The sequence below is a fragment of the Gossypium hirsutum genome, chromosome A08 (assembly GCF_007990345.1).
Source record: "Gossypium hirsutum isolate 1008001.06 chromosome A08, Gossypium_hirsutum_v2.1, whole genome shotgun sequence".
Classification (NCBI taxonomy): domain Eukaryota; kingdom Viridiplantae; phylum Streptophyta; class Magnoliopsida; order Malvales; family Malvaceae; genus Gossypium; species Gossypium hirsutum.
In genome coordinates, this window is record NC_053431.1 from 91,464,399 (window position 1) to 91,486,355 (window position 21,957).

The following is a 21,957-nucleotide window of genomic DNA, read 5'->3' on the forward strand; positions in this document are numbered from 1 at the left end:
TAGAATCCAATTTTTTCACTTTATTCAATTTGGTCCTAAATTTCCAATTGGACACCTTACTCATAGAATTTCTTCATGAATCTTTAACACATGCATATACTCATATTCTAGACCTCATAGTAATCATAAAATAAATATTTCAACGTCAAATTTGTGGTCCCAAAATCACTATTCTGACAGGCTCTATTTTGGGATGTTACATTTCTCCCCCCTTTAGGGACTTTCGTCCTTGAAAGTCTTACCAGTAAACAGGTTCGGATATTGGCTTCTCATGGTTTCTTCTGGCTGCCATGTAGCCTCTTCCACACCATGTCGATGCCATAAGACTTTTAGCAAAGCCACATATTTATTTCTCAGCTTTTTAACTTCACGAGCTAGAATCTTTACCGGTTCTTCACCATAGGTCATGTCCGATCTAATTTCGATCCCAGTCGGTGAAATCACATAAGAGGGGTCTGATCGATATCACATAAGAGGTAAAATTACCATATGACTTTTGTCTATCCCATGCCGTTTTTAAGCAATCACGTATCACTTTAACCTTTTTTTTAGTTTCTTTAATTAGATCAACTCCGTGAAACTGACTCTCCTTGAGTTCTGTCCAATACAATGGAGTTCGGCACTTTCTTCCATACAAGTCCTCATAAGGTGCCATATTTAAACTCGTTTGAAAACTATTGTTGTAGGCGAACTCTACCAATGGCAGGTATTTTTCCCAGCTGCCTTGAAATTCAAGGATGTAACATCGCAACATATCCTCAAGAATCTGAATCTTCTATTCAAACTGACCATCAGCCTATGGGTGAAAAGCTGTACTAAAACTCAACCTAGTACCCAAGGCTTCTTGTAACTTCTTCCAGAATCTCGAAGTGAATCTCAGGTTTCTGTCTGAAATAATTGACAACGGTACCCCGTGTAATCTCACAATTTCAGATATATACAAATTGGCCAACTTGTCAAGTGAATAATATGTACTTACCGGAATAAAATGAGCCAACTTTGTCAACTTATCAACCATAATCCATATAGCATCTTTCTTTTTCAAGGTCAATAATAATCCTGTCACGAAGTCTATAGTCATTCTGTCCCACTTCCATTCGGGGACCATCACAAGCTGTAGTAAACCAGAAGGTACTTGATGTTCAGCTTTGACTTTGATACGTGATATTCGTGACAGGTTTTAAAGATTTATGAAAGGATCATTCTTGAGACTAAATTTTTATCATGATTAAGGCAAGTGTACCTATCGAACAGTAGTATAGTTCAGCAAGACCAGATTGTCGAACCCAAAGGAACTACGAGTACTAATATTTACTTCCTTTTTATTATATAGCCTAAAAATTAAAAGGTTTGGTTATCTAAACTAATTATTAACTAAGAATGCACAGAAAGAAAATTTGGGAAAATACTTTTGGGAAAAATTCGATTGATTTAGACAATACCTAAGGAAAAATCCACCTAGACTTCACTTGTTATTTAACTCTGAATCAGACGATTTATTCATTTGACTTGATCCGTAAAAATCCCTAAGTTATATTATTATCTATCTCAAGACTAATAACGTCTAACCCTAGGTTGAATAATTGAAATCTCTTTCTAATTAACAACCTAGAATTGCATTAACTCGATCTATGGATTCCCTTATTAGGTTTCACCCTAATCCAGCAAAATCTTATCACTTTATCTCTAGGCGTGCAATCAACTCCGCTTAATTATGACACATTTACTCTTAGAAAGGGTTTATTCCTCCTCTGAATAAGAGCTTAACTTGAATCAATATCCTGGAATATCAAACCAAGAATTAAGAACACATAATTAAGAACAAGTCAAATATTTATCATACAATTCAGATAATAATAACAAGATCCGTCTTAGGTTTCATTCCCCTTAGGTATTTAGGGGGTTTAGTTCATACTTATGAAAGAAAACATCTCAAAAGCATAAAGATAACAAAACATAAGAAAACCTAAAACTCCTGAAGGAACTTGAAGGGAGATCTTCAGTCTTGATGATGAATCTGGCTTCTGAGATGGATCAAATGGCTTTCTTTGAGTAATTCCTTGCTTCCTACTCTGTGTCCCCCTTTTAAGTGCCTCCTCAGGTGTTTAAATCGGCTTTAGAACGCCTAAGAGCCCCTAAAATCGGCCTTTTCCGAATATGGTTATACTTGGGCTCGGCAGGGACACACCCGTGTGACACGCTTTTGTGCGATTACTTCAGTCTGTGGCCAAGGCTATTGAACAGGCACGGGCGTGTAGTATACCCGTGTAAGTCGTGCTTCAATCCTGCCAAGGGACACGGCCGTGTGACACGCTCTTGTGAGAAAGTCCAGGCCGTGTTGATTTTCCACGTGGGTCCATTTTCTCTATTTTTTGGTCCGTTTCTCGCTCTTTTTACTCTCCTATGCTCACCTAAGTTTAAAACATGAAATTAAAGGATTAGGAGCATCGAATTCACCAATTCTAAGGAGAAACCATCCATAAATGTGCTAAGCATTGGATAAAAATAAAATTAAAATGTGATATAAAAATTTTAAAATAAAGCTATAGTCGAGTAATAAAATTAAAATTTTATTAATGTAATTGGCAATGGTTCAAATATCATCACACCTATAGTTTTTTTTAATTAAAAAGACTAAAATATCTTCAAATAATATAACTTATTTTTAAAATAAAAAGATATTTTAATAATTTTCTTAATGGAGTTGGTGCCTTATTGACTCGTGACACAAACTCAATTACGTATTTAAATAATAGTATATAGTTAGAAAATTTTAAATCAGTGCAATAGATATTTTTCCGTAATTTAACAAAGAGTTTGCAATTTTTGCAATTGAGCTTTGGAAACACTAATTATGTGACACAACGTGGTTTAAAGAAAAATATATACTGTATATAGTAGAAAGTACATATTATGGAAAATTATTTGATACATTGTTAGTAGAGTTTTTTACACTTTATAAATGGGTTGAAAGTAAGAAAAATATATATTTTATAGTCTAGAAATTATATATTATGGAAAATTATTTGATACATCGTTAGTGGAAGGAAACAATGGTCCAGTGGGGGAGAAAGTAGGTGAGGGAGAGAGGGCGATATTTTATTTTATTTAATATTGATATAATTATATTTAATTAATATTAATATTACTATAAAACTTAAATTTATAATTATATTTTTTTGAAAATATTTATTTATTTTTATATATTTTTTCGTATTTGTTAGAATTAAGATCAAATTGAGAATATTTATAAATTTTTTAGTGTTAATTTTTTTAAAAATTATGACTAAATCGATATAATATTTTAAATTTAATAGCTAAATTCGTTATTATATCGATCTTTCAACTTTCATGTTAGCTTGTTGTTTTTAAATTTAATAGCTAAATTCGTGATTTTAACGAAAGTGACCAAAATAACTGAACTATATAACGTGGGTGCTCATATTACAATTATTTTATATTTTGAGTATCTAAAATAATTTTTTTAATAATTGGATGGCTATTTATGTTGTTTACCCATTATTATATATGTAACATCTCTTTGAAACATTGCTTGAATTTTTTTTTTGAATGATTTAACGTCTCAACCTCAAATATTGATATTGTATTTTAAAGTAATTTTGAAAATATTTTATATAAACTTTCATGAAAAAATTATTATAATAATATTTATAATTTGTTTAAAAAGGTATTTTAATTCTTTTTCATTTAAGTTAGTGTCCAGTTACTTCATGACACAAACTAAATCAGAAATTATATGTGAGCTTTAGTTCAACGTAATATTATATATATAATTTTTATTTATATACAATTATTTACATAAAATTTTATTTTAATTTAATTTTCACAAAATATTGATATTGTTATCGATGTATTATCATTTTACCTTTAAATTTTGACTATTTAAATAATTAAATTATCTACCATGAAATTAATTGATATATTTATTTTTAAAATGTTTAAAACCTTGTCAAAATCAAAAGTTTACGAATATAATGTTGAAACCAAAGTTTGATGTATGTAATTAGAGTTAATTGCATCATACATTTTTAAACTATAACTTTAAATTGGTTTCTAAAATTTAAAATATTCTAATTATATTCTTAAACTATTAATATTATATCAATAAGGATCTTTCATTATTAAAATAATTAAATTTAACCGTTAAATGATATGTCAAATCTTATTTGGCATAATTTAAAGTAAAAATTTTAAGGAAAAAAGAATATCGTAAAAATCTTAGTTTTGAGGTTTTCAAAGTTTTTACAAAAGCTTTTATCGTTCAGTATCTCTTTTTTTTAACTTTATTTTTAGTTTTACCTTTTAAATATTATGTGGTAACGTTTTACTTTTCTTTAAATTTTTCATATTAAATTATGTCACATAAGATTTGATGTGTTAGTTAACAATTCTAATTAATTCCTAATTCATATAACATTAATAGTTAGGAGATATAATTAGAATATTTTGAATTTAAGGGGCCCATTAAGAGTGAAGGTCATAATTTGGGAAATGTGTAGTGTAATTAACTCATATTATTGTATCAAATTTAATGTATTTGCAATAAATTTGAGATTTATTACTAATATAGTATTGAAAAGTCACCTAATAATTGGATTTAGGTGTAATTTTTTGTAAGTATACAAGAGTTGCATGTTTGTATGATTATTGTAATTGCTGGGTTCCACTGAATTGGGCATAATTGGAACACTCCAATTACATTTTACAATTCTTAGAAAATGAAAATTGGAGAAATTACACAGGTAATTGCACCCAAATCCAATTTTAGGAATTATTTTTATACAAATTCTAAAAATAATATTATAAGCATAAATACGAATGAGTGTTTGGGATGGTTACGGCAAAAAATTCTTATATTAGAAATCTTTGAAAATTATATTATAAAATAATTTGTATATTTTATAAAATTATAATAAAAAAATATTTAATCATAAAAAATTCTAAAGTTATAATTAAAAAAATTATTATAAAAATCATTTTCATATTATAAAAAGTATTACAATATATTTATTTATAGAAAATTATCGTCAAGAAATATCAACATATACTATATTATAAAAATTATACTTATTCATTAAAAATTGTTATATCGTACCTTATTTATAAAAAAAATAACTTCATCAAGTCGTAACAAAAAATTTATATTACAACCTTTAATAGTTAATTCAATTACTTTAAACTTTCCAAAGAAACCCTATATCAATTTAGTAAAGAAACCCTATATCAATTTATTAAAGAAAAAACAAATCTGTTTCTACTTCTACAATTCATTTGTCGTAAATTATTTACTTGAAATGAAATCCAAAAGAAATCCACCCTATTAATTGCTATGCTCATCCTTCCATTTTTAACTTCATTTCTTGGACTCACAGGTGTACATTAGTGGAGTCCCTTAAACTTCTCCTCTGAATTATATATTTGTCATCCAACTGAACACAGTTTCACCAACCCATCTCTCTCGGCTATTTGATGGATCCTTTCGCCATTGCTACCACAGTATTTGCAGTGCTTTCTCTTTCATACCAGCGTCATGGACATGGGGAGAAGGTGGAGAGAGGTTTAACTGTAAATGGTTATTGTGATCTTTTCCAAGGCAGTTGGGTGTATGATGAATCCTACCCACTTTACCAATCATCCAGCTGCTCCTTCATCCAGAGCCAGTTCGATTGCTTGAAGAATGGTCGGCCTGATAAAGACTATCTCAAGTATCGATGGCAGCCCACTACGTGCAACTTGTCACGGTAACTCCTCCTATTCTTCTATGATTCTGAGTATAATATCAACACTCAAAATCATTACTTATAAGCTCTGAATTAAATTTATCCTTTTTAAAACCAACCTCTTTTAACATGTTATCCAACTTCCGTTAACACTATAGTTGAAATTTCCAGGGGAAATGGCAATAAATAATTTAATGATTGGGCAAAAGAGAGATATATTTTTGTGATTGTCATAGAAGTTAAAAAAGAAAAAGAAAAACAATTGAGGTTTTGACACAGAAGTTACCTTATTTGGGAGTTGCGTTTGTATTAACAAAATGAGTTCTGTATAGGCAAACAACACTATAAGGATAAATAACAGTTAAATTTTAACCTTCATGCATCCACTTTCGTTATAGCACATTTACTAAGATAATAATTGTTTATGCCTATATATAGTTTTTTTAACATTAATCTCATTATAATTTGTTATCATATATACTTGTTTTTTTATATAAGGCCTAAAATTATTCATACCCCATTCCCAACTTTAACTAGAAGGATAATGCATTTCAACGCATTCGAACGCCCACACCCTCCTGCACTAACAACAATGTCGATATTCATCAAGTTAAAACTCAATTGGCGTATGCCTTTATATAGTTATAAATGTTGCTTTATGAACCCAAGCATTTAAGTGGAAATTCACAAGAATTAAAGTAGAGGCGAAGATAGGGGCTAGCAGGTGCTTTGTCCCAAAAAATGAAAAATTGCAGTTTAGTCTTTTTTAGAAATAATAAAGTTATAAATTAATTTATGATAAAATTACACTTTATATGATTTACTCCCTTTAAAAATAATGGAATTATAAATTAGTACATGATAAAATTACTTTTTAATCTCTTAAAATTTTATATTTCAATCCCAACCCGTTTAAAAAAGTTTTTGACTTCGCCCTGAATTAAAGGCACTTGCATATCATGTTCAATTCTGGAATTGTTTCCATTGGTTTTACTTAACTTATTTGTATGAATATCTTTATTAACTCATTTTTTATCATGAAATGGTACGGGTTAATCAAATATAAATTAAGTTAGAAGTGGATAAAATTAATCTTATATTCAAAATTTAATCGAATATAAATTAAGTTAGAAGTGGATAAAATTAATCTTATATTCAAAATTTAACATTGAGCGTAAAAATATTTTTATTAAATATCTTTAAGATGTACAGTTATTTCATTTATCCAATTTCATTTTTTTTTTCAATTTTTTTGGTTATTCACCCATGTTGTTGTGGGAGTATGGAAATCTATTATATATATAATAGGAGGTTGAAAATTGAAATTCATAAAACATGTAAACGATATAGCACCACCAATCCTTAATTATGTTTGTTAGTTTTCTTATATTCTAATAATGCATACAATTATAAATTAAGAAAATGTAATTAAAGGAAGTTTCTTATTTTGTTAATTGTTGTGTTGTGTAAGTGACCTAACAAGATGTCTTAACACTTCCACCTTTGAATGACATTACGAAATAACAATATATTGAGGGGAAAAAAATTGCGTGCACGATATGCCAATAGACATGGAGCATCTCAAGAACATTACTTTATTTTTGTTTTTACCAAAACTCAATAGGGAATATGTTGTTAGGTTCTCACATCAATTGACTCTGAACCTAACGATATTGTTGTCATGTTGTTTTCTATAATTTCATGCCTAGCCTACAGTAAAAAAAGACATTACAAATCCGATACTTATTGAAAGCTAATTGTTTATGTTGTCATCTAATCTTAAAATATGTGGTTAATGAAGGTTTGATGGTGAAGATATGCTATCGAGAATTAGGGGGAAGAGCATTATGTTCGTTGGCGATTCTCTGAGTCTAAATCAATGGCAGTCACTCACTTGCATGCTTCACACTGCTGTCCCTCACGCACAGTAGAAAACTATAACTGTTCAAGGCCTCTCCACCTTCACTTTTTTAGTAAGACTAAATTTCAATATCCCCATTACATTACTACTAGAGTAAAAGTAATGAAGAATGAATACTCAGAATGGTTAATTTGGCAGGAGTACAATGCGAAGGTGATGTTCTCCCGCAATGCATTCCTAGTGGATATTGTAAGCCTGCCGATTGGTCGAGTTCTGAAGCTTGATTCAGTTGAAGAAGGTGCGAAATTATGGAAAGGAATTGATGTTTTGATCTTCAATACTTGGCATTGGTGGCTCCACACCGGAAGGAAACAACCGTATGATTTAAATAATATATATATATTGTCTCATCCTCAACATTTGCTTGTGCTGAATCATGTCCATCATCTGTTTTTGGGTTTGCAGATGGGATTTCATTAAAGAAGGAAATCATACACAGGTAGACATGGACCGCTTGGTTGCCTATGAGAAAGGGTTAAATACATGGGCTAAATGGGTTGACGCCAATGTTAATACTTCAAAAACTACAGTTTTCTTTCAAGGAGTTTCTCCGGATCACATTAAGTAAAGCGTAAACTTATATATATTTTACCCTAAATTCAAATTACCGTCATAACATAATTCAAAAACACTAATCCTAGATTTGTATTTAATGTGTTGAAATGATCAGTTCAAGTGATTGGGGTGAACCTAAAGCAAAGAATTGTGAAGGGCAGAAAGAGCCAATTAAGGGAGGAGATTACCCAGGAGGTCAACATCCAGCAGAGAAAGTGGTTGAGAAAGTGCTTAAGACCATGTCGAAACCGGTTTATCTACTCAACGTAACGAATCTGTCACAGCTGAGAAAAGATGGGCATCCATCGGTGTATGGCCATGGCGGCCACAGAGATATGGACTGCAGCCATTGGTGTTTGGCTGGTGTTCCCGATACTTGGAATCAACTTTTATATGCAGCTCTCATTCAAAGCTGAAATTACCATTCCAATCTATTTATCATGTTTTTATAAATAAAAATGAATTACAATATGATAATTAGAAGAAATATTGCAATTCCTAATAATTAAATATTGGAAAAGAATGTTTTTGATTGTTGTGAATGTCAACCTGGTAGGTTCTCCAGTTCCATAACTAGCGATTTTGTAGGAGTCGAGAATATAGATCAAGAAATCACAGCAGGGTCTTCTACTTAAAGCTACAATGACTTGCTGATGTGATGTGAATCGTGATAAGTTTTATAATTTATGAATATCCGTACTTGAAAACTAACTATTATCATAACAAAGGCAAGCGCACCTTATCGAACAGTAGTATATCTTATGGCAAGACCGGGATGTCGAACCCAAAGAAACTAAAAGTACTAGTATTAACTTTCTTTTTATTATCTAGCTTAAAAATAAAGGGGTTTGTTTTATCTAAACTAATTACTAAACTAAGAATGCACAGAAAATAAATTGGGGAAATAACTTTTGGGAAAACTGAATGATTTAAACAATACCTAAGGGAAAAATCCACCTAGACTTCACTTGTTATTGACTCTGAATCAGACGATTTATGCACTTGACTTGATCCGTAGAAGTCCCTAATTTATATTATTATCTCTCTCGAGACTAACAACATCTAACCCTAGGTTGATTAATTGAAATCTCTTTCTAATTAACTCCCTAGTGTTGCATTAACTCGATCTATGGATTCCCTTATTAGGTTTCACCCTAATCCGAAAAAATCTTGTCACCCTATCTCTAGGCGTAAAATCAACTTCGCTTAATTATGTTAGATCTACTCTTAGACAGGGACTTTTGCTCCTCTGAATAAGCACATCAATACTTGAATTAATATCCTGGAATATTAAAGTAAGAATTAAGAATTCATAATTAAGAACAAGTCAAATATTTATCATACAATTCAGATAATAATAACAAGATCCGTCTTAGGTTTCATTCCCCTTAGGTATTTAGGGGGTTTAGTTCATATTTATGAAAGAAAACATCTCAAAAGAATAATGATAACAAAACATAAAGAAAACCCAATAACTCTTGAAGGGAATTAAAGGGAGATCTTCAGTCTTGAAGGTGAATCTGACTTCTGAGATGGATCAATCGGCTTCCCTCGAGTAATTCCTTGCCTCCTACTCCGTGTGTCCCTTTTTGGTACCTCCTAAGGTGTTTATATAGGCTTTAGAATGATTCTAATCCCTCAAGAGTGGTCTTTTCCGAATAGGACTAGACTTGGGCTCGACAGGGACACGCTTGTGTGACACGCCCATGTGCGATTGCTTCAAACCGTGTTCGAGTCTGTTGAATAGACATGGGCATGTGGTCTGCCCGTGTACAGAAGTCCAGGCAGTGTTGATTTCACATGTTGGTCCATTTTCTACGTTTTTGGCCCGTTTCTCGCTCTTTTTACTCTCCTATGCTCACCTAAGTATAAAACATGAATTTAAAGGATTAGGAGCATCGAATTCACCAAATCTAAGGAGAAATCATCCATAAATGTGCTAAGCATGGGATAAAAATATGTATAAATTGCGGTTTATCAAATACCTCCACACTTAAGCATTTGCTTGTCCTCAAGCAAAATCCTCAACTCACAATTAAGAATTCATTTTTCTTAACTTATAATTCCTATCAATAATATATCAAAATAAACCATAAGTAATCATACATTGAGAATTCAACTGAAAGAACATCAAAAACATTCTAAGTTGAGCATTTTATCACGAAAATATAGGTTCTCCCCTCATCTAAGTGATTACCTTTGATTCAAAATATCACAGAGTTTTAACATCTTCACTAAGGATTCACTCAAATCACTCGAGGTGTTTAAGGACGATAAGTTAAGCACTCAATAGTCAATATGAAAAGTTATTACCATAGGCTTGCATGAAAATCAAATCTCCACCACTATAAATTGAGATGAAACATCAATCAAAATGTCTTTAGAGGGTTATAATGTAGCTTTGGTTAGAGGTGTGGTCACAAGCTGGAAAAGAAGGTTAGAATCGAGATTGAATTGAAAAAAAAAATTTACCTAACTAGAAAAATAATTAATCATCAATTGAATATATGTGAGCTTTTTCTCAGAATATGAAATTAAACACTTAAGCTCAAAAACCAAGAATTACTACTAATACATATGTATGTATTAAATTTTTTTTTAAGAACAAGTCAAATAAAATAGGCTAGCTATCAAAAATAAAACATAGCTAAGCAATTTATTCAAATCAAATCTCGACAAAAATAGGGATCAAATTAATTTATGGGATTTCAACAATAATAGGTTTTGGGTTAATATTGAGGGTAAATCAATTAATGGATTGTTAGGCTCAAGGGGGTTCACTAAAGATTTATTATGAAGGTAGGCTTTTATGGAGTGAGTGGGTTAAACCTAAGTGCCTTTATCAACTTGACATATCAAATCAAATGGTGTGGTCTTGACATGTATAATCAAGCAAGTTCTAGAATAACAGATCAATATTAACGCACTCAAAGCAACAATAAATGTGACCATGAAAGAAATAATATATGCTCTAAAGGCTCAAGATCTCACAAAAATTATGGCTTTTTGATGTTTAAACTTGTGAATTTCAACTCAAGATAGTACCTAAACTTGGGAAAACAACCTAAAAATTTTTAAATATCAAAAATCAACTCATCATGCTTGATTCTCTAATTCCTTAAAGTCTAATAATCAATGCATAAATGCCAATGTTTTAATTCAAGACATATCAATAAAAATCATAAATTAATCAAAATTTATTCTAATAATGATATGAGAAGATTATTTGAGAGCAAGATAAAATTTAGGGATTTTTCTGATAATGATATAAATATCCCCCCCACACTTAAGATGTACATTGTCCTCAATGTACAAAGATATATAATAGTGATATAAAGATAATATCAGAAGAGAAAGGGAGAGAAGTGAAACTTCTTAAATGTTGAATGGAATCCTTGAATTGGAGGTATGGAGAATAATCGGCCAAGGCAATGATAAGATTGGAGGAGGATACTCCGATGGTGGTAGAGGTTGGGTTCCACAACCACAGTGTCCAGCGAAGAGGATAACTGCCCGTGTGGTGGTTGGGCAGGACATGGCAGTGAGAACCTTTTCCAATGGAGTTTCAAGTTCCTAAGTGATGGTGCTTTGGAGCTCTTTATAACTGTGATAAAATAAAGAACTCTTTAGGAAATATAAAGAAGCATAATTACTCGTAATGAAATAGCCGAATATATAAATTGTTCAATAAAAAATATAAAACCTAAAAATGAAATAGTATTAAAGGAAGATAAAATAAAAAGTACTTAAAGAAGATAAATAAAGATAAAAGTGAAAATAAAAATAAGAAATAAAAAGTCTTTAAACATCATCATCGTTGGATGGTTCGCGAGGTGGTGGTCGTGATGAGATGTGAAGGTGTTGACAAATCTGATGTAAAGTAGCATCAATGTGATCAAAGCGCTGAAAATACTGCTGCTCAAATCGAGTAAGGCACTCAGAGATGTCAGAGTATAAAGTAGCCGCATGAATTGGGCAATGAATGGCGGCGGCTGAGATGGTGGTTCCTTGTGCTGTGAAGGGACATCATCAGTAATGTCCTCTGGGTCTTCCTCCTCAGTGGACTAGACCAAGCGGTACTGGGGAGGGTCAACTCCACGTCATCGCTCAATCATCCTCATATGTAGCATACTCGAGATGCCCTATGGGGACATCTGACCAATGAGGGTGAGGGAAGATGCTTGTGCCGCTGTGTTGAGTAGGCCGAAATGCCGCGCTAGGCGAGTCACATAAGGGCCGATGGATATGACTCCCTTCCTATACCGCTCCGTCTGATGGCGAATGGCGAGGGCAATAAAATAGGCAAGGTCGAAGACATGCTCGTTCATCATACTCCATAAAAAGTAGGCTTCGTGAGTGTTGATGACGTCGGTGCTCTCTCGTCGCCTTGTCAGAGTGTAGGCTAAGATGGCGTGTAAGTACCTCAAGGATGGGGTGAGGGCCGATGCCTTAGAGCGGCTGGGATCATAGGTGGCTGAAACAGGAATGAGGGCCCTCCACCAATTGGAGGGAGACAAGTGGATGTGGCAATGGAGGGTGTCAAAATCATCATCGTCCATGAACTCCCCTGTATAGAGCCCCAAAGTGACGCCAAACTCAGATACGCTCAACTGGCGGACTAAACCACCGAGACGGAACCAGACCGTTCCAGGATCATCGAACTCTATCATAAATACTTAAAGATGGAAGGTCGAGCAGAGTTCAAGTCTGAGCTCGAGGTACGTCGGCTCGATGATCTCGAAAAAGAGCTCCCATAGGTCAGTCATGAGAAGGGCTCGGACCGCATCAGCCAGTTGGATTTGTTCAAGTGCAGCCCAGTCAATGCAGCGGCCCGCACCTAGAGGTCGGGCCCATAGTTTTTGAAATAGTTCCTCCTACGGTCCCGGTGGGAATTGGAGGAATAGGTGCCTGATCTTCGCGATAGGACCAGAGGATGATGCTGCTCCTTTCCTCTTTTTCGAGGCAGGGACTGCGGTTTTCTTTCTGCATGGATTCGACATGATATACTTGCAAGAGGAACTTAAATCTTAATGAATGTAAAAGATAACATATATTAACAAATTCAAAAAAGAGTTAACCATGAATTGAACTAACAAATGCAATCAAAAACTACTAACACTAACAAGACTCAACCAAAAGCAATCAAACTTGATAGAGATTTTATTGTACATAGCAGAGTAATAGCAGGACTAAATTCAAAATGAAAGTATCTAAGCATGGTGAACTAAATCCTAAAAATGAAGATGATGTGATAAACAATTAGAAGCAAAAGCAATAAAAGGATAAAAATTAGGATTATCATGTTAATAAGCATCCAAATGAAGTAATAGAGAAGAGAAAACCATTAATGGAGGAGTGGTGGCCGGAGGAGCGATGGTGTAATGGTGGGGAGTGGTTGAAGTCTGCCACGGGCGTGGTTGGGGCGTCGCGTGGTGCGCAAGGGTAAGAAAAGGAGAGGAGGGAGAGAGGGGAGAAAAATGAAGGAGAAAGGAAAGCTAAGGTGGCTGGTCGGCGGTGGGGGAAGGGTTGCGGCGGCTAGGGTTTAGAGTTTTTAGGAAAGAGGATGATGAATAGTGAGGGGTTTATATAGATATTGAGGCACACGGGCATGAGCCCTAATTTTAGCCTGTGTGTATCGTGATTTTCAAATTTGGGTGTGTCTGAAATTCGGCCCACGCCCGTGTTCTTTGGGCGTGTTGATGCACACGACCATGTTCTACTTTGTTCGCTTCTCTCAGGCCCATGTATGGATGTCCACGCCCGTGTTATATTGTCAGTCTTGACCACGAGTAGTGAGCACGGGCGTACCACACGCCCGTGTTACTTTTTCAGTTTCAACCATGGCATCTAGACACGGGCTTGTCGCACGCCCATATTGTTTTGACAGATTCACCCACGACCATGTCGCACGGCTGTGGTGGCTTATCGACTCCTGTGTTTGGGAAAAAATTTTCCCTATTTTTACACAGCCTTATCGCACGGTCGTGTTGCCTTCCGTGGCGTGGGCATGGCCTAAGGCACGCCCGTGGGCCTGGCCGTGTGGTTCTGCAAAACTTATGTTCAGTGACTTAGTTAGTGAATTAAATGTTAAAAACTAAAATTTAAATAAGTAACATCGTTAGTGCTCGGGTTGCCTCCCGAGAAGCGCTTATTTATAGTCTAAGCTCGACTTACCTCTCTGTTACGTGGTCATGGTGGTGCGAGGAGTTTACACGCCTCATCTCTGCTATCAATTTTATTAAAATAAGGTTTTAGACGAGTACTATTTACCTTGAACGTACCGAATTTGGGATGAATTACCTCGACTGTGCCGTATGGGAAAATGCTAAGAACCGTAAGAGGGATTTCTCCATTAGGTTCAGAGGTGGCAAACTGAGGGTCTGCTGCATCTAATAGTACTTTGTCTCCAACCTTAAGTTGATTTGGTGAAATATTGAGCTCATCATGGCATGGTTTCAGTTTATCGTGTGAACTCAATTTCTGTGTCTGCCACTCATCTAGTTCCTCGACCTGTAGACTTCATTCTTCATAGATGGGTCCTTTGTCGTTACTCGAACATGGCTCAAGTGTGTTCTTTGAACATGTTTCCTGCAAAGAAGGTTTTACCACATGATCAGTATTAGTAGTATGATTTATACAATCACCCTTGATATTTGATGTGTTACTTGAATTACGAGCTTGAAGAGTGATTGTTTCTTCATCCACACGAAGTGTGAGTTCACCTGTACCAACATCAATTATAGTTCTAGCAGTTGCAAAAAAGGGTCTTCCTAAAATTAAAGGCACGTCGCTATCCTTTTCTATGTCTAGAACAACAAAATCAATTGGGAATATGAATTTATCAATTTTAACGAGTACATCTTCAATAAACCCCTAGGAAATCTGATTATTTTGTCTGCTAACTGAATGCTCATCCTAGTTTGTTTGGGTTTCCCAAGACCTAGTTGTTTAAACATTTTATAAGGCATGATATTGATACTAGGCCCTAAATCAGCCACAGCATTATTAACATCTAAGCTACCAATTAAACAAGGAATCGTAAAACTCCCTGGATCTTTTAATTTGTTGGCTAGCTTATTCTGTAGTATGGCTGAGCAAACTGCATTTAACTCCACATGTGACGCCTCATCCAACTTTCCCTTGTTTGTTAAAAGCTCCTTTATGAATTTGACTACGTTTGGCATCTGCGAAAGAGCTTCAATAAACGGTAAGTTGATATGTAATTTTTTTAATAATTGAAGGAATTTACCGAATTGTTCATCTGTGTAGTCTTTCCTTGTTGTATTGGGGTATCGCACACGAGGTTTGTACTCTTTACTTACCGGTGTTTGTTCACTGTGGTCTACCTCACCTTTACTTTTACTTACCACAATTTCTTGCCTCGATTCTGATTCAGGTTCGACTAACCCTTCCTTATCTTGAATGGTAATTGCATTGAGCTGTTCCCTTGGGTTAGATTCAGTGTCACTCGGCAAGCTACCTTGTGGTCATTTAGAAATCAATTTGGCAAGTTGGCCTATCTGAGTTTCGAGCCATTGGATCGATGCTTGTTGATTCTTAAGTGCTGTTTCGGTATTCTGAAAGTGAGTCTCCGACACCGAGATAAACTTTGTTAGCATCTCCTCAAGGCTCGGCTTCGTTTCCTGTTGGTAAGGTGGTTGTTGAAAACCTAGAGGATGTTGTGGCCTTTGATTCTCTTGACCACCCCAGGAGAAGTTGGTATGGTTCCTCCAACCTGCATTATATGTGTTACTACATGGGTTATTTTGAGATCTGGAATTATTATTACCCATATATTGAACTTGTTCCTCCTCGGTGCTGGGGTTGAAGGGTTGATATTCTGTGTATGCTCCTCCTCCATTTGAATCGCACCTCATCACTGGATGTACCTGAGTAGAACCACACAAACTGTCAATATTTTTAGTTAAGAGTTCTACCTAGTTAGATAGCATAGTAACCGCATCGAGGTTGAAAACACTGGCTGCTTTCGTCGGCTTTATTCTCATGACTTGCCATTGATAGTTATTCAGTGACATCTCTTTAATAAATTCATAAATCACTTCAGGTGTTTTGTTATTGATAGTCCCACCAGTAGCTGTGTCGATAAGTTGCCTTGTTGAGGGGTTCACGCCGTTGTAAAATGTTTGAACCTGCAACCATAAAGGTAACCCATGGTGAGGGCACCTTCTCAATAGGTCCTTGTATCTCTCTAATGCATCATAGAGTGTCTCTAGATCCATCTGCACAAAAGAAGAGATATTATTCCTCAACTTAGCCGTTTTAGCTGGTGGAAAATATTTAAGTAAAGTTTTTCGGTCATTTGTTCCCAAATAGTGATTGGCCCTCGTGGTAATGAGTTCAACCACTGTTTAGCTTTGTTCCTCAACGAAAAGGGAAACAACAGAAGGTGAATGGCATCATCAGAAATGTCATTGATCTTAAAAGTGTCACAAAACTCTAAGAAATTCGCCAAATGAGCGTTTGGGTCCTCGTCCTACAAACCATCAAACTGAACAAACTGTTGGATCATTTGAATTGTGTTAGGTTTCAGTTCAAAATTATTTGCAGCAATAGCAAGCCTAAATATACTTGACTCAGTTCCTGTTAAAGTAGGTTTAGCATAATTATACATAGTACGTGGAGCAAGATTCTGATTTACTGGATTAGCAGCTATCGCAGAAGGTAGCGGATTTTCCTGATTTTCAGCCATCTCATCGATTGTGGTGGAAATATCGTCCTCTTGCTCTTCCTCTGTGTATCTTAGGCTTCGTCTTATTTCTTTTCGGTTTCTGCGAGCTGTGTGATCGATTTCACTATCAAAAAGTAATGATCCCGATGGGTTTCTTCTAGTCGTGCACTATAAAAACCTGCCAGAAGCAAATAAACGAAAAATTAGAAAAGAAAGTAAAAATTTAAATTGCAATAACAGTAAAATGGCTAAGGTAATAAAAATCGAGTGTTCCTAATCTCTTAGCTCCCCGGCAACGGCGCCAAAAACTTGATGTGATGTGAATCGTAATAAGTTTTATAATTTATGAATATCTGTCCTTGAAAACTAACTATTATCACAACAAAGGCAAGTGCACCTTATCGAACAGTAGTATAGCTTATGGCAAGACCGAGATGTCGAACCCAAAGGAACTAAAAGTACTAGTATTAACTTTCTTTTTATTATCTAGCCTAAAAATAAAGGGGTTTGTTTTATCTAAACTAATTACTAAACTAAGAATGCATAGAAAATAAATTGGGGAAATAACTTCTCCACCTAGACTTCACTTGTTATTGACTCTGAATCAGACGATTGATTCACTTGACTTGATCCGTAGAAATCCCTAATTTATATTATTTTCTCTCTCGAGACTAACAACGTCTAACCCTAGATTGATTAATTGAAATCTCTTTCTAATTAACTACCTAGTGTTGCATTAACTTAATCTATAGATTCCCTCATTAGGTTTCACCCTAATCCGGCAAAATCTTGTTACCCTATCTCTAGGCGTGCAATTAACTCCGCTTAATTATGTAGATCTACTCTTAGACAGGGACTTTTGCTCCTCTAAATAAGCACATCAATACTGGAATCAATATCCTGGAATATTAAAGGAAGAATTAAGAATTCATAATTAAGAACAAGTCAAATATTTATCATACAATTCAGATAATAATAACAAGATCCGTCTTAGGTTTCATTCCCCTTAGGTATTTAGGGGGTTTAGTTCATATTTATGAAGGAAAACATCTAAAAAGAATAATGATAACAAAACATAAAGAAAACCCAAGAACTCTTGAAGGGAATTGAAGGGAGATCTTCAGTCTTGAAGGTGAATCCGGCTTCTTAGATGGATCAATCGGCTTCCCTCGAGTAATTCCTTGCCTCCTACTTTGTGTGTCCCTTTTTGGTACCTCCTAGGGTGTTTATATAGGATTTAGAATGCTTCTAAATCCTCAAGAGTAGCATTTTTTGAATAGGACTAGACTTGGGCTCGACAAGGGCACGCCCGTGTGACACGCCCATGTGCAATTGCTTCAAGCCGTGTACGAGTTTGTTGAATGGACACGGGCGTGTGGTCTGCCCGTATACGAAAGTCTAGGCCGTGTTGATTTCACATGTTGGTCCATTTTCTCCATTTTCTGCCTGTCTCTCGCTCTTTTTACTCTCTTATGCTCACCTAAGTATTAAACATGAATTTAAAGGATTAGGAGCATCGAATTCACCAAATCTAAGGAGAAATCATCCATAAATGTGCTAAGCATGGGATAAAAATATGTATAAATTGCGGTTTATCACTTGCTAAACAAATAAAGAAATCGAGCTTAAATTGTAACAAGAACAGATTGTTCAATAAGAACCGAAACAAGAAAATAAATTTTCTGAAAGATTTAACATTGCATTTCTAATGCTGATAATCATCTCATTACATATATCAAGTAACTTGACTAAAAATCAAAAAGTTACCTGAACACACCTAACACCACTAGCAAAGTCTTGAAACTTATAGAACATTGCTTGCACACTTGGTTTAACTGATTTATCACATCATTCTGCCCCAAATTACAACAAATACATTACATACTTAGTTCAAATGTAACTAAGTAGAAAGACATCAAATAATCAACAAAACAACATTAAGTTCTTTAGCTGCAACCTGTATGGCGCGAGTAGAATGGCATGTATGAAAGCCATCTTTTAGCACTCCTCATTGGCTTCTATGCTGCAAACTCCCAATCTAGCTCTAAAATTCTCAAACCTTGATACACCAAGAGGCTTTGTCAATATATCAGTCAACTGATCTTCAGAACTGCAATGAACCAGTTTGATTTCTTGAGATTGTTCCAGTTCTCTAATAAAATGAAACTTAATCTTAAAATGCTTTGTTTTTCCATGAAATATTGGATTATTTGCAATTGCAACAATAGATTGATTGTCACTTCTGATCTCTATTGCTTCTTTTTGGTGTAAGTTCATATCTACCATGAGCTTTCTTAGCCATATTGCTTGATTAACAGCTATAGTTTTGCAACATATTATGCTTCTGCTGTTGATTGAGCAACAATAGATTGTTTCTTTGAACTCCAACAAAAAACAACTGATCCAAAGGTAAATAGATATCCTGAAGTGTTTTTCATGTCATCAATTAAACCTGCCCAATCACTATCTGCAAAACCAATGAGCTTCATGTTGTCAACCTTGGTAAACATAACTCTAAAGCTCAGAGTTCCTTTGATGTACCTCAGAACTCTCTTTGCAGCTTGAAAATGGTACGCATTGCAGCACTGCATGAACCTAGATAGGAGACTGATTGCAAACATTATGTCTAGCCTTTTGGCTGTTAAATAGAGCAAACATCCCACTAAGCTCCTATAGGTTGATTCATTCACTTTCTTGAAATCACCTTGGCTAGACAAATTTTCTTCAACAGCAAATGGAGTACTAGTTGCTTTGTGATTTTGCATGGAAAATCTATTTAGAATTTTTAAGGCAAATGCCTTTTGACTTATGAAGATCCCTTGCTGAGTTTGAGATACTTTTATGCTAAGGAAATAAGACATTTCACCCAAATCAGTCATATCAAACATACTCCTCATTTTGTTTTTGAAATATGTCAACATAACATCATTTCCACCAGTCACTATAAAGTCATCCACATACAAGGAGAGTATGAGCAATGTTTCATCACCTTTCTTTTTCATATACAGTGTTGGTTCACTAAAACTTCTCTCGAACCCCAAGCTTGATAGGTAGTTGTCGATTCTGTCATACCAGGCCCTTAGTGCCTACTTTAAGCCATAAAAGGTTTTTCTCAACTTGTACACCTTGGTTTCTTCACCAGCAACTTTAAAACCCTTTAGTTGTTCAACATATATCTCCTTATCAAGAAAACCATTGAGGAAGGCAGATTTTACATCGAGCTGATGTATTTTCCATTGCCTTTGAGTAGCCAATGCCACCAAGAGTCTGATGGCATCAAGTCTTGCCACTGGTGCAAATGTTTCAAAATAATCAATCCCATACTTTTGATTGAATCTTTTAACAACTAACCTTAACCTTTAGCTTGTTCAAAGTTCCATCAGTATTGTGTTTAGCTCGAAACACCCATTTTACTCCTATGACCTTTCTGTGAACTGATCTTGAAACTAGATCCCAAGTCTGGTTTTTATGTATCATGCTCATTTCATTAAGCATGGCTTGCCTCCAACCTTATTGTGCTTGAGCTTCTTCTTGACTAACTGGTTCAACAGCAGCTACATCAGCTCTCTCATATACTTCATTGATCAATCTGGTTCCCCTAACCGGTATATGATCAATGTCCAGCTCTTGATCACACTGATCAACATCATTTTACATTGTCACTAAATCTTTAGTAGCACATTCTAGTTCACTTTTGTCCCAATTCCAGGTTGACATGTAACACCCCTAACCCATATCTAATACCGAAAAAGGGTTACGGAGCATTACTGGACTTATAACTCAAACAATCATACATTTCATATTCATTTCTCATTCCAACAAAAGCCATTCAAATTCATTCATATAGTCTCTAATACAAGCCTTCGAGGCCCTAAATAGGCATTAGAAGTGGTTTGGGACTAAACCGAGTACTTAAGAAATTTTTAGAAAAACATGGAAAATTTTCAAAGTGCAAAGGACACACGCCCGTATGGCCAGGCCGTGTGTCTCACGCGGCAAAGAGACACGCCTGTGCCTCAGGCCGTGTGAGCATTCGAAGTGGGATCACACGGCCATGTCCCAGCTCGTGTTCGACCCTGTGTAACTCACTAACTTGGGTCAAAGCCTATCACATAACCATTCACCAAGTTAGACATGTATACATATAAAAACCGAGAATCATGTATGAATTCAACAATTATTAACATTCCATGTACATGTAACATTTATACCGTATATCCATTTATCATATATATATAAACCATCTCCATGTAACTAGCTGTAATAGTCCGTATTGAACTTGTATAATCTCATAATAACACTATGCCCATTGAACCGCTTAGAATCTCGTTAGATACTCGGGTAGTACACACGAGGTGTACTGAACTGTAATCTGTCAATTCCTGTACATGTAGGCTTATACGAGAGATAAATAGTAAGCTCCTTAGAGCTGAATATTGGTAAGCTCATGCGAGCTGTGGTGAGTCTGCAATACATGCAGGACCCAAAACAATAACCCTAATGACATGTCATTTGTATCCTATGAATTTCTAAGGTTCAAATAGGGCTCGGTATTCTTCATACATCACCGGTTATGTGCTCGATAATTATACATAATAATTAAACTATTCACATACATATATTTCAATTTAAACATATAAATACGCAATTTATCTACACAAACTCACCTCAAACTTGAACGGAGAAATATGATTGCTTAGTCCACGACTTTATCTTTTCCCCGATTTAGTTCTGAATGTTGATTTTCTTGATCTATATAATTAAATTTAACTTATTTAATCATTATTCTAATCAATTCAATCCAAATTTCATGTTATGGAAAAATTACCATTTTGCCCCTAAACATTTTACTTCTCTACAATTTAGTCCCTTGGCTCGTAAAATGAAATTCATGCAATTTCATCCCCAACTAAGCCTACCTGAATTTATTATATGCATATAGCAGCCCACACACTCCACAAATTCACACATTTAACACAATTTTCACAGTTTACAATTTAACCCTTAATTGGTAATTTCATTAAAATTCCTTTAACAAAAGTTGTTTATTT

General features: G+C 34.7%; 1 non-coding gene and 1 pseudogene across 1 annotated transcript; both read left to right on the plus strand.

Moving 5' to 3' along the window:
- Window positions 1-5,313: 5,313 nt before the first annotated feature.
- LOC107947740 (protein trichome birefringence-like 43) lies at window positions 5,314-8,790 on the plus strand (annotated as a pseudogene).
- A 7,593-nt stretch (window positions 8,791-16,383) lies between these two features.
- On the plus strand, window positions 16,384-16,490 carry LOC121205775 (small nucleolar RNA R71). Its single transcript, XR_005900850.1, has one exon. It is a non-coding gene; the product is annotated as a small nucleolar RNA R71 (small nucleolar RNA).
- Window positions 16,491-21,957: the final 5,467 nt, after the last annotated feature.